General features: G+C 36.7%; 1 protein-coding gene across 2 annotated transcripts in view; it reads left to right on the forward strand.

Moving 5' to 3' along the window:
- TBL1XR1 (TBL1X/Y related 1) overlaps window positions 1–18,610 on the forward strand; it is a 178,248-nt gene that overhangs the window by 78,980 nt on the left and 80,658 nt on the right. Inside the window, exon 2 of one of the 2 annotated variants that reach the window (XM_015472413.3) lies at window positions 9,529–9,603. The gene's annotated coding sequence lies outside the window, so the exon portion shown is untranslated. Of the gene's footprint in view, window positions 1–9,525; window positions 9,604–18,610 lie in introns of those variants that run through there. The other variant, NM_001193029.3, reaches the window with a different exon arrangement.

The following is an 18,610-nucleotide window of genomic DNA, read 5'->3' on the forward strand; positions in this document are numbered from 1 at the left end:
TTACTTTTTTCCCCCCAGATTTATATGTGAATTATGATTTAAAATTGTTAGAAAATGTGAAAACATCCTTTGCAGTAACTGTTTAATTCACATTATAGAAGTGATTTTTGGTGTTCAGTTGTCACTAACCATGTTAGAAAACTAAAATACAATATCATTTTCTCTTAATTAAAAATATGCAAAATAACTCTCATTTCTTCTCACCCACTACTTGGTGAACATGAGCTAGTATTGGTGAAACTTATGATCAAGATGTTTTCTTGATCCATTGGCTCTGGCCAAGAGAGTTCATTTCCAGGACCATTTTGCTATTTCTATGCCTTCATTGTTCCTTCTTGTTTGACTTTTTTTTTTTTTTTTAATACTTCCCATTGCTATTTTTATAATCTCATGGTAAGTCATAAAAGTCAACAGTTTTTTTTTTTTTTTTTAACTTAGAACCTAAGTTTTTAATCTTTGAATACGAGACTGTTCTTGCTCAGCATTCAAATGATATTTTGATGAATTTGTGGGGGAGAAAGTGGTGTCCCTCTCCTATTCCTCTGCCATCTTAGGACCGCCCCTCTAGACTGCTCTTAACTGTAAATACTAACTATTCTTTTGAACTCTATAAGCAGTTTACAAGTAGCTGATATTTATTAGTATTATTTCTGTGTGAAACATAAACATCTTTAAGGGTTTAATAAGATTAATTGTTTTTAAATCATAGTGTTACTTTTTTCCCTTATAGTAACCCAAGCTCTGTGTTCATACTTGGTGTAAAGCTATCCATCTCTGCAGAGTGTAGCCTTATAGAATAACCCCATTCTGCAGATGAGGACACTGAAGATTTGCTCATGATTGTTTGGGTATGATGTGAAAGACTTGTGTTTTTAAGGAACAAGAGTAGAAATCTTGTGTTCTTTCCTTTCTGCCTCCACTGCCTTTTAGGTCTGAAGATGTCAGAGAAATACTGGAGTTTTAGTACTCTTCCTTTCTAATTGAACTTAATTACTATGTATAGTTGCATATAAGATAGGTTTGAATGCCTTGGAAAATTTCCTTCCTATAGAATGGTTACATAATTTTAGTGGAGAATACTTGAATAATTTATTTTTGCTTGGTCTGTTACTTTTTTGATTACAGAGTGTTTTAAAAATTTTGTTTAACCTACAAGTGTTATGCTCTGTCCTCAATTGGTAGAGGTTTGGCTGGTGTTGGGCATTATTACTTCAGGGCCCCAAAGTGTTGCCTGTAGCCTTTTTTTGTTGTTGTATATTTTGAGTAAAGTTTTAGTGTAAACAGAAATACAGTCATTCATTTCTGTATTGTCTGTGGCAGCCTTGCACTGTAATAGGAGTTGAGTGGTTGTGATAGAGACTACGTGGCCTGCAAAACCAAAAATACTTACTTTCTGGCCATAGTGTCAGCCTCTATACCATTGCATGACAACAATTGCAAAGTCAAATGGAGCCCTGTATTCTTGTAGTCTCCACTGGTGCTCTATTGTAATTTGGGTGGTGGGTAGGGAGAGGAGAAATGTTTTGTATTGAACTAAACATATTGAATTACAAAAGAAAGGTGGTCGTCTTTCTTTTCATGATCCTTCCATTGAGAGTGAAATGAGTATGGAAGAGTATGTCTTTGTATCCCTCTTCCTATGTCTGTGTGTCCAGAGTGGAATAGGCAGATAACACAGTGTGTTTGCTGGTTTAAATGTTTTAAGTTTGGTGAAGTTGAAAGCAGTTCTCAACATCAGATGAGAATTAGGCATTTTTTGGAATTATGAATATGTAATTTATAATATTCAAGAGTTGGACACAACTTAGCGACTGACTAAACCACCACCAGTTTATAGTATACTGAGAATGAATTATGTTAAAAAGACAGGACAACCTTGAATTCTTAAAGAGGTGTATTTGTGACTGCCATTCCGATAGAAACATGGTAGTTGAATGAGCAATCTGTTTCAGCTTACTGAAGACAGAACATTTGTTGGTCCTGTCTAGATTGTACCAATTTTAAAAATACAAAGTCAAGCAATGAGTTCTGAAGCTTTTCTGTATGTGAGGAAATATTCTTAAGACACAAGAGTAACTCTTCTGAATCTTTGTGACAGAAATGTAGTATTTTAAATTTCTGAACCTAATATCTAATTACATGTAAATATATTTTTTCTTTTTGTGTCTAGAGTACTTCAGAATGACAATTTTCATTTTAGTAATTATCTGCTGGTATGTTCTTAATTTTTTAAAATGTTAAGCATTTTCCTTTCTATTACAAACTGGAAGTTAAAGACTTAGTTTTGGAGTGTGATTGAGAGGCTCTGCTTCACTGAATATTCATTATCACTCTGTGTGGTCACATTGGTCAAGGTAAATGTCATGTTCATGTGAACTTTCGTCCACCATTACTCTCTTTTGTGTGTGCATATATATAAAGCTCTTGTATCAGCTCACAGAAGACAAAGCTGGACTCTACAGCCTATAGCACACAGCACAGCAGAGTATGAATGGACAGTTGGTGTCTTGCACAGAAGTTCACAGCCAAGGGTAAAGTGGGTGCTGACATTCAGGCCACACTCAGCCAAGCCATTTCCCTGATATCGGGACTGTCGTCTTCTCAGAGGAAAGGCCTCCTTTTTACTTACATGTATTCTTTTAAATGATCTGAATTCTGTGCCAGGCACTCTTTAGCAGTTTGTAAATATTACGGTACTCAACTCTCATTACAGTTTATATTACAGGTGATGAGGACACTGAGGCACTGAGAGGTTAAGTACCTTGTCTTGGGTCGTCTGGCTGTAGTTTCAGAGCTGTGTGTTTCCATAGTTTAGGCTCTTCACCCTCGGTACTGTAATATGGCTTCTCTTTTTATCTCATTTGTCCTTCTGGAGTCTCATTTGTACAAAGATGCCACAGAGGTTATTGGTGGTCCTGATAGCATACTTGAAGGCTGAGTTGGAAGGAATTTGGCAGGACACGCTTAAAACACCTTATCATATTCCACTATAGTAATTTCCACGTCGAGTGATAATCCAGATTTTGTTTAAAAGGTATGAATGTACCTCTTTAAAGCAGTAATTCCTGTTTTGTGGTCTGTGTCTTTTTTCTCTCTGAGATGTCCTCATTATTATTGTCCTTGCTTTTCTAATTCATTTTTGGGGAGAAGAATTGAGTTTATCATTCATCTTTTGTTTCTTTTGTTAATCTTAAAATCAAATTAATAAAACTTCTACTCAATATGGTATGTTTCCCACTTTTGTTCTTAAAATGAGAGAAGGACTCATTTTGCAGTGCTAATATTATTGAAAGATGTGATCCCTCTGTGCCTGCCCCCTCCCCGCATAGATGAATAATTTGTCTAGTAAAGTTCCCCATCCTGCCCTTTCCTGCCACATAGTCCAGTGGTCCTCAGCGCCCATTGGAATCACCTGTAGGAGCTTTTAAATTCAACAGATGTGCAGATTCTATCCTAGACCAATTAAATCCAAGTGAAGGACCTTCTGTGTCCCAAGTTAGAATCTGAAAAGGTATTTTTGTGGACAGTTAATCCAAGACTCAACATCCCTGGCAGAGCTATTTCATTTCTGCTGGGAATGGATTGTTCAGCAGAATGATTTTTGTGTTGTCTAGCCTAATTACCTATTCAGATTCTTTGGCATCTTGAATCAAATATTCACCCCTTGGGAAGAGTAAGAAATCTAATAAGATCTAGGAATTATGTCAGTTTTTCTGACTCGTTCTGTGTCACACATCTGCTTGTGTGGTTTTAGGCAAATAGGGAAAGTTTAATTTTTTTTCAGTGTCATTATTTCTTAGATCCTTACGCTATTTTATTGTTTCCATTTACCTTTTACTTGTTTCTTCCCCTTAAACTATTTTTAAAAAAATGATTTAGCTGCTATCAGCTTTTTTAAAGAAAACAATGTCAAATCTGTCATATTTCTAAGGCAGCTTAAGTTACAGATGCACCATTAATCTAGTGACTTTTTTTTTTTTTAAGGAAAATAAATCAGTTAACAGTTACATAATGTTGATGTACTCAGTTTTTAAAAAAGTAATGGGCAATAATACATTTTTGTATCACCTCTCTAGCATCAGAGCTTAAATTTGATTCTGAGCCTTTTCTCATATTCAGATTCTCTACTTTGAAAGTTAGTGGCCTGAAAGCTTTTGATGAGTGGATGTTAGTGCCTAAAAATAAACTTTACTTTTAATAACACTCGGAACTGCCCAAACCAAACTTTAATTTAAAAATCTCTGTGGCTTAGTATGAATCTATTGTTTTTATTGTCTTTAAATGGATTGCTTACTTCCTGACAGGCATATTTTGGGGCCCTTGAGTCTTTTTGTTTTCTGCCCATAGTGGGTTTTTTTTTTTTTAATATAAATGTAATATAAAATTGAACCACATGTGATACTGCCAGTGAAACTAACCTAACTGAAGTTAATAGTTGAATGGCTAGACACCAGTGCATGTTTATATTTTGCTTTGCGTTTGTGTTCCTGCATATTTCTTATTTTTAGAAAATTTGGGATCATAATAAAATTCATTTCCCCTAAATCACTTAAATAACAAAGCGAAGTGGAAATCAGAGGCAGTGATGGGTACGTTGTGTTTGGCCTGACTGCTCTGCCTGTGGGCCTGATCTCAGGGTCAGTTTTCTTAAGATAATCCTCTATCACAGCTCCTTCCCCCTTTTCACTAACTTCCTCTTCTGGCTGCCCAGCTTACATCTGTGTGTGGTTCCCTGAGAAATGAGAATAGGGTGAGGAGACTGAGGGACATAATGCTTTGCTTTGATGAATGTATAGTTATTTGAGATTGCCATGTTGAAGAAGGCAGCTAACAAAGTCATTTTGTGTGAAATGGATCAGTGTAATTGAGAAGATTAAGTTGAAACTCTTTGATTTACAAATATATTCCTTTCTTAAAAGTTCTAGTTGGAGGTAATCACCATTATTTATTGTGCTTTCAGTCTTGTGCTAAGCAGTTTAATTTGAACTTTATCTGTGACTTTTCTGTTGTCCAGAAGTTCATTTAACAAAAATCTTTCTAAGAAGATTGATTATGGTAGGATTGATAAAATTTTCTCTTAATTCTTGAGATAATTTCCCTGCAGTTCTCCAAATTTAAAAAATTCATTTGTAACTTTTATTTCTTAAAGATACCAGTTACTCATTCTTGCTTTTGTTACTAGTTACTGGTTTCTAGATTAGATTATGTCACTGCTATGAATTATAAGCAAAAAAAAAATTTTTTTTTACTTTTTTTAGGGAGAAGTTTCATAATCCATTAGCTTTTAAAAGAGATTTATAAATCAAAGAAATTTGCCTTGAGAGATTGCAGGGTATTATGTTTGAAAATCAGTCAAAATACACTGTTATGCTGTTTTTTATAGGATTTTTCATCTTAAAAAAAGCCTGATTATGTATGTCTGCTGAATTAGCAGTGTCTGTTTCTATACTGAAAGCTCATTCTAAGATTAATACTTCATTTATTTTAGGTAAAATGTTCTGAAATTTATAGATTCTAAAAGCACAGCTTTTTGTTTATAGATGAAATTAAAGCCTGCAAACATTTATTTTATCACAAGAAGTGAAGCACATGGGTTTAGTTTATGTAGTACACTAAGTAGTTCATAGAGTCACAGATTTTATGATGTGGCTTATCATAGTTTTTTTATTTTAATGGCAAAAGATCAACCTTTATTGGCTTTCTTGGAAGTGATACTAAAATTATTGGTATAGCCAGGCTCTCCTAAGTATTAAAAACAAAGCAAAACTACCTGTTGAATTCTTCCTTGCTATTGTGATTTGTGTTGTAATTCAGTTCTACTGTGTTTTATTGTCAAATATGTTTGTACCTATTCCTGCACATAATAGATACTATGTAACTTTATCGTCATGTGTATCCCACAAACTGTATGCTCAAGGCATTGTTCTTAGCTCTGTGGTGGGATAGCAAGATGAGCAGATCAGTCCCTGGCCTGGGGAAGCCTGATAGGGGAGGCATGGGGAGACCATGAGGCAATTCAGAGTTGTGGTAAGGGAGACATGCACTTCTCTCAAGCAGTAAGTGAGTAATCAAGGGAGGAAGCTGATTTGGGCTGAAACTTGAAAGAAGAGATGGGCCAGGTTTGTGGGCAAAACCACAGTAGAAGGACATTTCTGCCAAAGTAATGGGCAGTGTCATGGCAGCCAAAGAGTACTGAGAGCAGGGAGGGTGATCTGCTGCAGCAAGAGTAGAGGAGGTTGAGCGAGTGAGATTATAAAGGCAGGTGTTTAGGATACATAATGGTTTTGGGCTTTTTGGCCAGTTGCATTGCTTTAGTACAGGTGGTTTTAATATATATTTATCCTATTGGATTATCTTAAGTCACCTGTGTTGTTGTTGTTCAGTTCCTCAGTCATGTCCAACTCTTTTTTCAGCCGCATGGACTGCAGCACACTAGGCTTCCCTGTCTGTCACTGTCTCCTGGAGTTTGCTCAAACTCATGTCTGTTGAGTCGATGATGGCATCTAACCATCTCATCCTCTGTCATCCCCTTCTCCTCCTGCCTTCAATCTTTCCCAGCATCGGGTTCTTTTCCAGTGAGGTGGCTCTTGACAGCAGATGGCCAAAGTATTGGAGCTTCAGGTTCGAGCATCAGTCCTTGCAATGAATATTCAGTGTTGATTTCCCTCAGGATTGACTGGGTTTATCTCCAAGGGACTCTGAAGAGTCTTGGCCAGCACCACAATTTGAAAGCATCAGTGAAAAGATGCTTGCTGCTCAGAAGGAAAGCTATGACAAACCTAGACACCATATTAAAAAGCAGAGACATCACTTTGCCGACAAAGGTCCATCTAGTCAAACTATGTAGTCATGTACAGATGTGAGAGTTGGACCATAAAGAAGACTGAACACTGGAGAACTGATGCTTTCAAAATGAATCGACCAGGAAAATATTAATGCAGAAACCAAAATATAGCCCTATGTATAATTTTTAAAAGTTTCTGGAAATTCCCTGGTGGTCCAGTGGTTAGGACTCTGTGGCTTCCACTGCAAGGGGCATAGATTGGACCCCTGGTTGTTAATACACCATTTTCCGTAGATTTATTTACCCTTCAACTCCTAGAATCAGATATTTAACCCCTTCAGTATTAAATCACTCTTGTGGGCTTTTCCCATGAGGAGCTGTCACCTGATAAAAGCTAAATGAATGAATGAAGAAAAGAAGGGAAGAGAAAATATATTTAGAGAAAACTGAGATTAGAGACCTCTGTGAGAGTGATGACAGGACTCACCACAAAAAAATTAAGAGGAGAGAACCAGGGAGGGGGAAGTAAAGACTAGCAACAGGAATAATCTGATTTAGTATTTCCCAAAGGTACATGTCTATAAGTTTGTGTGTGTTGGGTGTATACACATCCTAGTAGTGAAAGCTCTCCATTGAAGTACAGTGTTTAGTTACTCCATATATGCTCATTTTAGATTTTAAAAATTAAATGTTTTTAATATTTGATACTGCGGTTCAACTTGGCTGTGGTATCAGAGAGTCATGTATAACGTATGGTCCATAATGGTGTTCAAAGGGTTGGAGTTCTGCAGAGCGACAGTGGCACGCCCATTCACTCATTCTATTTCTGAAAATTGCCATGTATTGGGGCTTATTACTATAAGTTTACTAGTGTTTGATTATGTAGATTTGTGGATTATATTATTCAGTTTTAACCAAACCCCATAAAATAGACTAATAATGTGAAGATTCCTACAAAGAAACAGAATATCAGAAACATGAACAAGAATAGGAAACAAGAAAATGGTAGGGCAGGTACTTAAACAGTTAGAATAAGCTTTCCACCTTCCCTGATCTAATCATTTTAGAAGGTGGATGAAAAAATTAGAGATTCTCAAGAAACACATTTGACATATAGTATGATTTCACTGTTGGTACTGATGAACCTTACTGTTAAGGATCTAGAATGTTGTAGGAAGTTCAGTAGCATATATTAGTTATTTATAAATAACTAGAATGGAGAAGGCGATGGCACCCCACTCCAGTACTCTTGCCTGGAAAATCCCATGGACGGAGGAACCTGGTAGGCTGCAGTCCATGGGGTCATGAAGAGTTGGACACGACTGAGTGACTTCACTTTCACTTTTCACTTTCATGCATTGGAGAAGGAAATGGCAACCCACTCCAGTGTTCTTGCCTGGAGAATCCCAGGGATGGGGGAGCCTGGTTGGCTGCCGTCTATGGGGTCACACAGAGTCAGACACGACTGAAGTGACTTAGCAGTGGCAGCAGAATGAATGTATGCCAGTCTACATAGGTTAGAGCTCAAAAATTCACGAAAACTTGTATGGTAAAATAATTGATGTCCATAATAAATGACACTGAGGTAGACAGAACCTAGCAGTAATCTAGTTTTTGTTTGGATTCAATCATGATGTCTATAGAACATTTTCCCCAATAGGTGTTAGTAAAGATCTACTGAGTAGCTCAGTGTTTTGTGCCAGAAAGCCTTGAGGCTCACTTACCTGTCTTGAAGCACAAGAAGCCGGTGAAATATCATATGTTGATATAACCGTTTATAATTTCACTTATAAATGTGTGGTGTGTTTAATAAATATTATTTTAATTCCTAGATCTTCTTACAGCTCAGCTACGTGAAAAGTTGTATAATAGCACTGAAGTTATTTAGTGTGGCCTTGGTAATCAGCAGAATGAGGGTTTCAGTCAATTGAAGATAAAATCAGAGAGGAGCACATTTCAAGGGATTGCATTTTTTCTGCATATATTTGGTGTATTTGCCAGGTTATCTTTTTAGTGTTACTGGCTTAACACTTTTTGGTGTATGAAGAAAATCTCTTGCATGCCTTCGTGTGGCATCAGCTTGTACTCTTATAGAAAGGTGCGCTCTGCTTGCCCATGGTGGGAGCTGCACTGGTCAGTGTCTCACCCGAAAGCTGCCACTCTGAAAGGGTGTGTGAAAAACCACTGTGTACTTGCAGACAATGGACTTGAAAAATAATGTGCTGTGCCCCAGCAATTGAGAAGACTGGGTAAACTCTGTAGAATAGAAAGTCTGAAGAGATTTCCAGTTTAGTACATTTTGATTGAAATTGTTTCAAAACCAGTGATGTTTTCTCTTAGTCATTAAACAGAATATGTAACATATAAGTTTATAGTGTTTTTCATGGCTCTTGCTGGTAGATTAGGAACCTGCCATACTGGGCCCAGTAGTGGTGATATTTGCGTGAGTTGAGTTGAATGGTGGTGAGTGCCTCCTTTATGCAAATTCATCTCTTGAGCCTCATTTTGTTCATTGTGTCAACTTTTTAGAAATGTTGTAATGATTCAGTGCCTGCTGTGTACTACATGCTCAAAAGTTGCTGCTGTTTATGACAACAGTTGCTTAGGGAGAGAAACATACTCTCTGGTGGGGGCCTTGAAGATATAGATATAGTATTTCCTTCCTGTAAAATTTGGAATGAGAAATTTTTTCAGCAGAATGTGTTTTAGGATGCACTGAATATTTTACTTTCCTTTTTCCTCAGCTTCAGCAACAGCAACTTGTGATTGGCGGTACCAGATACTCAGTTGTACATCCCCACATCAATGCACTGCCAATGGTAAGAATTTCTCCTTTTTCTTCTGTCAGAGATTGTCTTAATTGCTCTTTTTATTATTGTCTTATTTTTAAGAACCTGTTAAAAATTTTTAAGTTTTCCACAATTTGACAAAATTCATTTGTTCCCAAACTGAAGAACTGTTTTTTAAAATATGTAATTTAAGGTACTTAGAAAATAATGTTTGATTATTTATTTGTTTTCTAAGGCAGAACACTTGATTTGAAGATTTCCATTGTCTTTGCTGTGGTTATCAGAATGAAGAGTACTAAACTCAAGTTACAGTGGCAGTAATACCTCTTGTGTTTTTGTCCATCATCTTACTGAAATTGTCATATCACATTTCTCATAATATTTATAGTTAATGGGCAGTTAAATGGCTAAAATTCTACCTGTCTTTAGTAAGTGGATAATTATTAGGAGAAGCATTCTTACTTATTTAACAAGATTGTTTAGAATCTTTTCTCTGTGGAATGAAAATCTGTCCACTGTGTGATACAGCAAAAGACCACTAGACTGTGGGAACTGGGATTCGCTCTCTGCTGCATATGTCTTGTGTGACTTGGCAGAAGCACTCTTAAAAAAGTAGGTGATAGCACTGGACTAAATTTCTAATGTTCATTCTAGCTAGGCTAAGTGATCTCATCACTGTTACTTAGAAATCAGAGTGATTTTTACCTTACAAAAAGTAATTGCTAACATAAGTGATATGGCTCTGTTTTTGGGGGATCAGGAAATAGAATGAATTATGAATTTTTATTTATTTTTTTAAGAATTAATGTCTTACAACAATGTTTTCTATAGTGCATTATCAAAACTTTTAATTATTTTTAGTCAAATTTTCATTTTAAATATTAAATTAGGGAGCTATAGAAACTGATTAAGTTTTATGGAACTTGGTGGGAAATTATAGATGCATCTGTCTGAAATAAAAAATACTAAAAATTAACTAGAACCAGAATGAGTGAGAGCGATACGCAAGTTATCTGTGAAAATATTTCTAGGAAATGATTCATTTTAAAAATGGACGTGTCAGCGTGTCAGAGTTCCTCTGCCTGAGCTATCTTCTGTATTCTTACTGCTGATGAGAAAATGACCTCTCCCTGTCTCCAGTCTCCCTTTTCCCATTCTCCTTCCCCTCAGTAGGTAATGGGGAATGTTGGGGGAAAAAAGGATTTTTGTTCTGTCTCTACCTAGCACAAGGATGACATGGTCGTTCATTCATATATGAAATATTTATGGGTTCTTTATGGTACTTGGGTGATTCATTAACCATCAGTAAATCTTCTGTTTCTTCTGGAGCACTACAGTTTCTCACATAAACAGCTCATCAAGCATTTTGAGTAACTGTTTTGTTTGAAGTTCACTTTTGAAACCTGTGCGTTTTTCTTGGTTGTTGGAGTCTTAGCTATTTGTGGCATGTCTCCCCCAAGAAATAAGTTGCACAGACCTGTTGGATGTCTGAGAGCCAATTGTGATGCTACTGGTTCTCTCTTCTAAGCGCCTACCTTCAAGTGACTTTGTAATGTACCTCTCACATAGCCTGTGTGTTGTTTTGTTTGGGAAACAGCTTGTAGACTGTATTTTAAATTCAGCTATCTCAAGCATATTTGCCAATTTTTTGAAAAATCCCTGAAGTCATTTTTAAGTCATTTTTATATATGGCTTATGCTTTACCTCTTTTTATCCTTCTAATACGTTTGTCTTGATTGCATCCTTATGCCTCTCTTTCCCTTGACTTTTTAAAATAAATCAGTAGTTAGATTTAAAAGATTAATTCAGGTTTTTCTGCATTATTTGGGGATGGGGGTAGGGTGACAGAAGCCGTACGTAGTGAAGCATAACCTGTAAGTAGCAACCAAATGTAATATATGAATTTTGTTGTCAATCTGTAAAACTTCAAATTAAAAGGATGTATGGTGATATTAAGAAATTACTGTCATCACCTTACACTACCCCAAAACCAAATAAACCAACCCCCTAACCCTCGCAACAGCCAAAAACTGTCACAGGAAAGTAACAAGTACAGCAAGAATGCAAGGAGATCCAACCAGTGCATCCTAAAGGAAATCAGTCCTGAATATCCATTAGAAGGACTGATGCTGAAGCTCTAATACTTTGGCCACCTCATTAGAAAAGACCCTGGTGCTGGGAGGGATTGGGGGCAGGAGGAGAAGGGGACAACAGAGGATGAGATGCTCGATGGCATCACTGACTTGATGGACATGAGTTGGAGCAAGTTCTGGGAGCTGGTGATGGACACGGAATCCTGGCGTGCTGCAGTCGGAACATATTGTAGGAGGTACTAAGTAATTTAAGGAGAGGCGTATAATATTGATTTGTCTCTGTGACCATTGATGGTCATTACCTAGATCATCTCTTATTATTTATTATCTGTAATATTTCTATAAAAAGAAACTTCCCTCATTAGGTATTTGGTTACTCTGTGGCACAGTTTGCACAGAAACGGCATACCAAATTCTTGATTCTTGCCTTTATTTACCAGTTTTCTGTATCTGTAGCTCTATTCCTGTTTTGTACATAAGTTTATCTGCCAATATTTAAAGTGCTAAGTTGTTTCATAGAATGCTGGGAAAAGTAGACCAGAAAGAACTTTTACAAAAAGTGTCTCTCTGAGCTTGTGAATTTAAATAATTTGATTTTTTACTGCATTGTAGTTTTTATCTTTTAGGATACTCAGGTTGTCTTAGCCTAGGGAGCCTTTTTAAGTTGACTTCTGAGCGTTTTTGATAGGACTCTGGTCTCTGATAGCTTCCCTGCTTTGTGACATGACAGGATGTTCCTGAGCTCATCTTCTCCGTGTCCTTCCTCAGTCCTCAACTCAGCCGTGTCTCCAGAAAGTCGAGTTCCTTTTAGTGAGAAGCAGTATGTAGAGCCCCAGTTTTGTGCTGAGGGCATTTGTTGTATTCTGGATATGTATCTGGTGTGTCTGTGATACATCTGATAAAAAGTTTGGATTTTAATTTTTCAAGCTTAAATTCTTTGATTTCAATATTTCCATCCTTTTTCATGCTGAATAATGTCTTTTTCTAATGGTATTTACGTAAACTTGTTTCTTTTGTATATTTATATTGCATATTAGTATAATGCTATATATGTATTTAACATGTGTAAAACATTAAAACTATAAAATAAAGTGTGTAAGATATAAATATGTTAATATATTTTACATAGTATAATTTTTATATTTATAAATATATATTTATATATTTAAACCATTACCCCCAATATGATTACTGAAAATAGCAATTTTATTTTTTTTCTTTTGCCCATGTCCCACTGGGGTTTACATTCAAAGTAAATCCATTTATATGATTTTTCCACCAACTTGGTCAGAATCAGGTCCATTTGTTTCATTTTATTTTTAATTCTTAGGGTTTGAAAATACTGATTTAATCTTGTTTATAACTTTATGTAAAACACTGGTATTACTTCAAAATGAAGTGTGTACTTAGATTCTTCTCCTTATAGGTAACCAAGTTTAGCTTAGGTTGCTATTTTTAAAAATATAAACAAACCTGTGAGTCTGTGTATGTGAGTGTGTGTGTGGGTGTCTAGACACACTCACACACACACACACACACACACACACACACGCTTTGTTTTGTATGTATAAGTAGAAGACGAGCTCAGTAACACCCTGTCTTGTCACAAAGCAGAGAAGCTATCAGAGACCAGAATCCTATCAAAAACGCCCAGAAGTCAACTTAAATGTTTTGTATAGTTTTGTATAGAAGTCCACAGAACGTTTGGAGACCACCTTTATAGTACTGTATAGAATTAGTCCTCTGTTTTTATAATAGCTGAGTAGCAGTTCATTACCTAGATGTAGCTTAGCTGTTTCATGAATGAGAGTTTTAGGTATGAGCATGTAATTTTGAGGCAGCTTGCCAAATTCTCTTCCTTAGGCTTTATGCCATTCTCTGTTTTTCCCAGTAATGTGTGAAGGTGCCTGTTTTCCCACTTGTAAACGGTATATAGTCAGAACCTTTTGGATATATACATATTTTATTTCATAGTTGAAAAATGGTGTCTCAATTTAGTTCTCATTTGCATCTCACATGCTTTAGAGCAGTTTGTATGTTTTTTCCTTTGAACTCTTCCAAAGATAAATTCTCATTTTTCAATAAAAGACTATCCATTTTTGTCGACCAGTCCCTTTAGGCCTTCTCTTTTCTCTTTTTTTGTAATTCTCCAGTCATCGCACTGCTTCTAAAACTTAATTTGGTTTAACAAGATTTTCCTACTAAGAATAAAACCTCACTGACCAGTTGTCAGGTTTGATTTCTGTAGAATCAGACCCTTGATTATAACCATTTTTTTTGAAAGCTGAACCCAGAAAGTTCCTGTAAGGAAATAAGAAAAGGAAGATAAGGAGACGAGTACAGGATACAGGTTAATATTTTAGGCAGTTGGAACCATTTCTTGTTGGGACCTTTGGAAGCTGGTGTAGAACATGCCCCTTAGTTCTTCCACTCAGTGGTCACGAAAGGGGCAATTTGTGCAACAGCTCCATTCTTTATTGGTGGAGTTATGCTTTGGAAAGGGCAAGACATCAGCTCCTTAGTACTCTCTCCTGACGTCACTGACCAGATGACCTTCAGGTGTTTGCAGTAAGAAAGTGCCTACTTGGTAAGGAGAACAGTGAGCAGGGCTTGTGGCCTGGGCGCTGCCAGTGCCCACTGGCTGTTGTGTCAATGGATATTCTAGTCTACTTGCAACTACATTTCTCAGTGTAAATTAGTTAATCTCATTCATAAATTGCCCTACTGTATTTTGTTAACATCTCTTCTCCTAGAACTTGATTATCCTAAGAGAATTAATAAAAGTAATTTATGACTTGCTCGACTGAGGATAAGACCCCAGAGTTGTAACCCTTTTGAGAGGTAACTCCCCAAGAGCAGTGTGGTGTGTATTGAGGAGCTAACGATCTGTTACTTTTTGTTCTCCACTTCTCAAGAATATCATCTATGAAATAATTTGTTCTGTTCACTGTAGAAAAACTCATTATTATTTTCATCCACTATCGTGATTTTGAAGTGGTATTACTAAATGTGAAGATTGAATGGTACTGCCCGTATAGACAGGATTGTGTGAAGTATTCATTTTATTTTGGTGGAGAGTTTATGTCCCTGAAGAACTAATTTTCAAGTCAATAGTAAGAGAGTTACAGTGAAAAACTCTATTAGTTTTGTGGATTTTTTATTTCTTCCCCTTTGAATGGATGAAACTGAAAATAATAGCTACAGGCTGAATTTCTTTCAGAAGTGTCTGTGCTTTTGCATATGTCTGAGCAGGTATCCCTTTGAAAAATGTATGATTTATTTTCTGTAAAAGCAAAATAAATGATAAACTCAGAAAAGCAGAGCACATGCACATTGGAGTTGTATGTTTTTTTTTTATAAGATTCTTTTTGATATGGACCATTTTTAAACTCTTTATTGAATTTGTTATACTATTGTTACACTATTCTGTTTTATATTTGGGGTTTTTGACCGCAAGATATGTGGGGTCTTACTATAGCCCACCAGGCTGCTGTGTACATGGAATTCTCCAGGCAAGAATACTTCAGTGGGTTGCCATTTTCTTCTCCAGGGGATCTTCTGACCCAGGAAGCAAACCCCAATTCCAGGCAGATTCTTTACCATCTGAGCCACCAGGGAACTCTACAGTTTTCTAAAAGGAGAGATGAAGGAGAAGAAAAGAGTGTGTGTGTGTGTGTGTGTGTGTGTGTATATATATATTCCCTTGTAGTTCAGTTGGTAAAGAATCTGCCTGCAGTGCAGGAGACCCCTGGGTTCGATTCCTGGGTTGGGAGGATCCCCTGAAGAAGGAAATGGCAACCCACTCCAGTATCCTTGCCTGGAAAATCTCATGGACAGAGGAGCCTGGTGGGCTGCAGTCCATGGGGTCGCAAAGAGTCGGGCATGACTGAGCAGCTAACACTTATCTCCCTGACCAGGGATGCACCCCCCGATTGGAAAGCAAAATCTTAACCACTGGACCACCAGGGAAGTCCCTGGAGTTGGGTTTAACTGAATGCCTTCATCTTTACCATTAGATGTTTGTTGTGTGGTGTGAGGCTGATATGACTGATCAAGATGAACCTGAGTGATTGTGGCATCATTTAGAAGGCAAAGTGTAGATTCTTATATGGATTTAATCCTTATATTAAATGTAATAGTTGACTTGTTATGGTGAAATAGTTAAAAGTTGTTATGGTGAGTAGCCGTATGGTGTAATAATTAACTTGTTATGGTGAGTAGCAATTAAAAAATTGATCTTCATATGTCATATAATCTTGGCCTCTGTTCTACAATTTCTTAGTATGAGGCACCATGCAACCAAAAATAAAATATGGCTCTTTATGTCTCAAGGAGCCCAAAATAAAGTTTTTCCAACTTCTCACACTGACTATACTATGTTAAATTCAGTCTTAATAGGATCTGACACATCTAGGATCCTGGATGTGTTGTGTGTTGGGCTGTGCTGTGCTTTGCTTACTCAGTCTTGTCTGACTTTTTGCGACCCTTTGGACAGTAGCGCACTAGGCTCCTCTGTCCATGGGATTCCCCCGGGCAAGAATATGGGAGTGGATTGCCAATTTGTTCTCCCAGGGATCTTCCCTATCTAGAGATCAAACCTGCATCTCCTGATTAGAATTGGGCTCCTGGTCCAATACTAGCAATATAGCCGAATTTGAAACTACAAACCATATTTCATGGACATACTGAAGCCAGTTAGAATCTTCTTTTCCTTGCTTTCTTTCATTAATCCATCCATCTTTCCAGGGGATAATACTGCTTTTAAAAAACATTTGCGTTTTAATTTTTTGTTCCAAAGAAAAACTAACATACTGAAGTTTGAGAGGTAAAAGAAACTGCCAAATTTAACAGATACTGTTTGTTTTCTTCTTCACGTTCTGTCCTTTTCTGCAAGCTAGTTAATTTCAGTCATTTCTTTGGTTTTTCTCCTGATTCTTTTAAACGGAATTTCTTCACAATGTCTATTTTTTCTCCTATGCTATGATTACTATTTCCTCCTGTCAGGAGGATCTGTTTTTTTAAAAAGATGCTAGTGTTCTTATTTTTCTACCTACTTTCTATATATAAAAGACCATCTCACTTGACATTCATTTCCAGTTAAATTTTAGTGGAATCATGTGAGTTCATTGTAATCTGATATTTTTAAAACATGACTCAATGTAGGGATTTATGAGTTTACAACAAATCACAGAGATATATTTTAAATATGTAGGAGACACCAAGACATTTTGATTAGCTTACAGTTTTTTGACACATAAGAAAATGTAAATTAAAATCAGACCAACAATGGAAAGATGAATGAGTGTTCTGAAAGAGAGTAGATAGATATTTAAATATCTGTGTAACTGTGAGTCTGTTACCATCTCTGTTTTATAGGTGAGGAAACCATTTTTCCTGTTCATAATGGCTTAGATAATAAATTGTAAAGTCTGAAGTCTAAACCAAGTCTTTTCCCACGGTTTTTTCTTCTCTTTAGAGAACGTGTCTGTATTTCTGTTCTGAGATGGAAATGATAGGGACTGTGGCATGATGGAATTGGAGTGGAATTCTGGGTTCTCACAGAGATTGTGTCTTGCCTTTTATATTACATGAGGGACAGTTAAGGAATGAAATTGTTGTAGAGGCCTTTAAAAAAAATTATATTTGCATTTGCAAATTTTCTTAAGCTTTTTATTATTTTCTGGCTTCACTTGTGGCTCAGCTGGTAAAGAATCTGCCTGCAATGCTGGAGACCTGAGTTCAATCCCTGGGTTAGGAAGATCCCCTGAAGAAGGGAAAGGCTACCCACCCCAGTATTCTGGCCTGGAGAATTCCAAGGACTGTACAGTCCATGGCGTCACAAAGAGTCAGACAGGACTGAGTGACTTTCACTTGTTTCTGGCAGACAGGGCAAATTGTTGTTTTCATTGGAAGGGGGGATTTGATATTTTGCCTGATATTTCAGAAGTTAAGTATCACAGTGAAGCATCTGAATTGATATTGTGTACTTTTTAAACACATTTTGTGTTTCCTTCACCAGTCTTTTAATTCATTTGATGGAGGGATGTTTTTGTTTCATAAAGTCTTTTAATGTATTCCTTGTACACTTTCTCCCCTCAGTTGCAAGTAGGATAGAATCATCAGTGGTTTTTCATAGAAATAAAGTTAATTCATTTATTTTGAAATGATCCATAAGTCATTTGTCTACTTTTTCCCCCCCTTTTATTGAAGTTTCTACCTGTAGTAGGGATGGAAATTTATTTCAAAACCAGGCTTTCTCTGATTTGTCCTTCTGCCTGTAACAGAACAGGTCTCATAACCGTCAGTGGTATACTGTGTGTGTGTGTGTGTGTGTGTGTGTGTGTGTGTGTGTGTGTGTGTAGGAGGCAGACAGATAACTCATCGCGACACCTTGGTCTTACCTCTCCCGCCCTCCCACCCCACGTCTGCAGCTGCACTGGGCGCCGTGGCAGCCACTAGTGATGTGATGTGTAACTGTTGAGCTCTTGAAAAAGTGACTAGTTGTAACTAGTGATGTGTAACTGTTGAGCTCTTGAAAAAGTGACTGGTTGTAACTAGTGATGTGAACTGTTGAGCTCTTGAAAAAGTGACTGGTTGTAACTAGTGATGTGTAACTGTTGAGCTCTTGAAAAAGTGACTAGTTGTAACTAGTGATGTGTAACTGTTGAGCTCTTGAAAAAGTGACTAGTTATAACTAGTGATGTGTAACTGTTGAGCTCTTGAAAAAGTGACTAGTTGTAACTCAAATATGCTGTAAATATAAAATGTACACTGGATTTTGAAGAGTTGTTTTTGTTTTCTAAGTGAAATCTTAGTCTTGCTTGGATCTCAAGAGATGATATTGTTTGGATATATTGGATTAAATAAAAATAGACTATTAGAGTCAATTGCCACCTTAAAAACCTTTTTTTTTCCTCATGAGTCTACTAGAAACTGACAAACCT

Source organism: Bos taurus, chromosome 1 (assembly GCF_002263795.3).
Source record: "Bos taurus isolate L1 Dominette 01449 registration number 42190680 breed Hereford chromosome 1, ARS-UCD2.0, whole genome shotgun sequence".
In the NCBI taxonomy this organism is placed as follows: Eukaryota; Metazoa; Chordata; class Mammalia; order Artiodactyla; family Bovidae; genus Bos; species Bos taurus.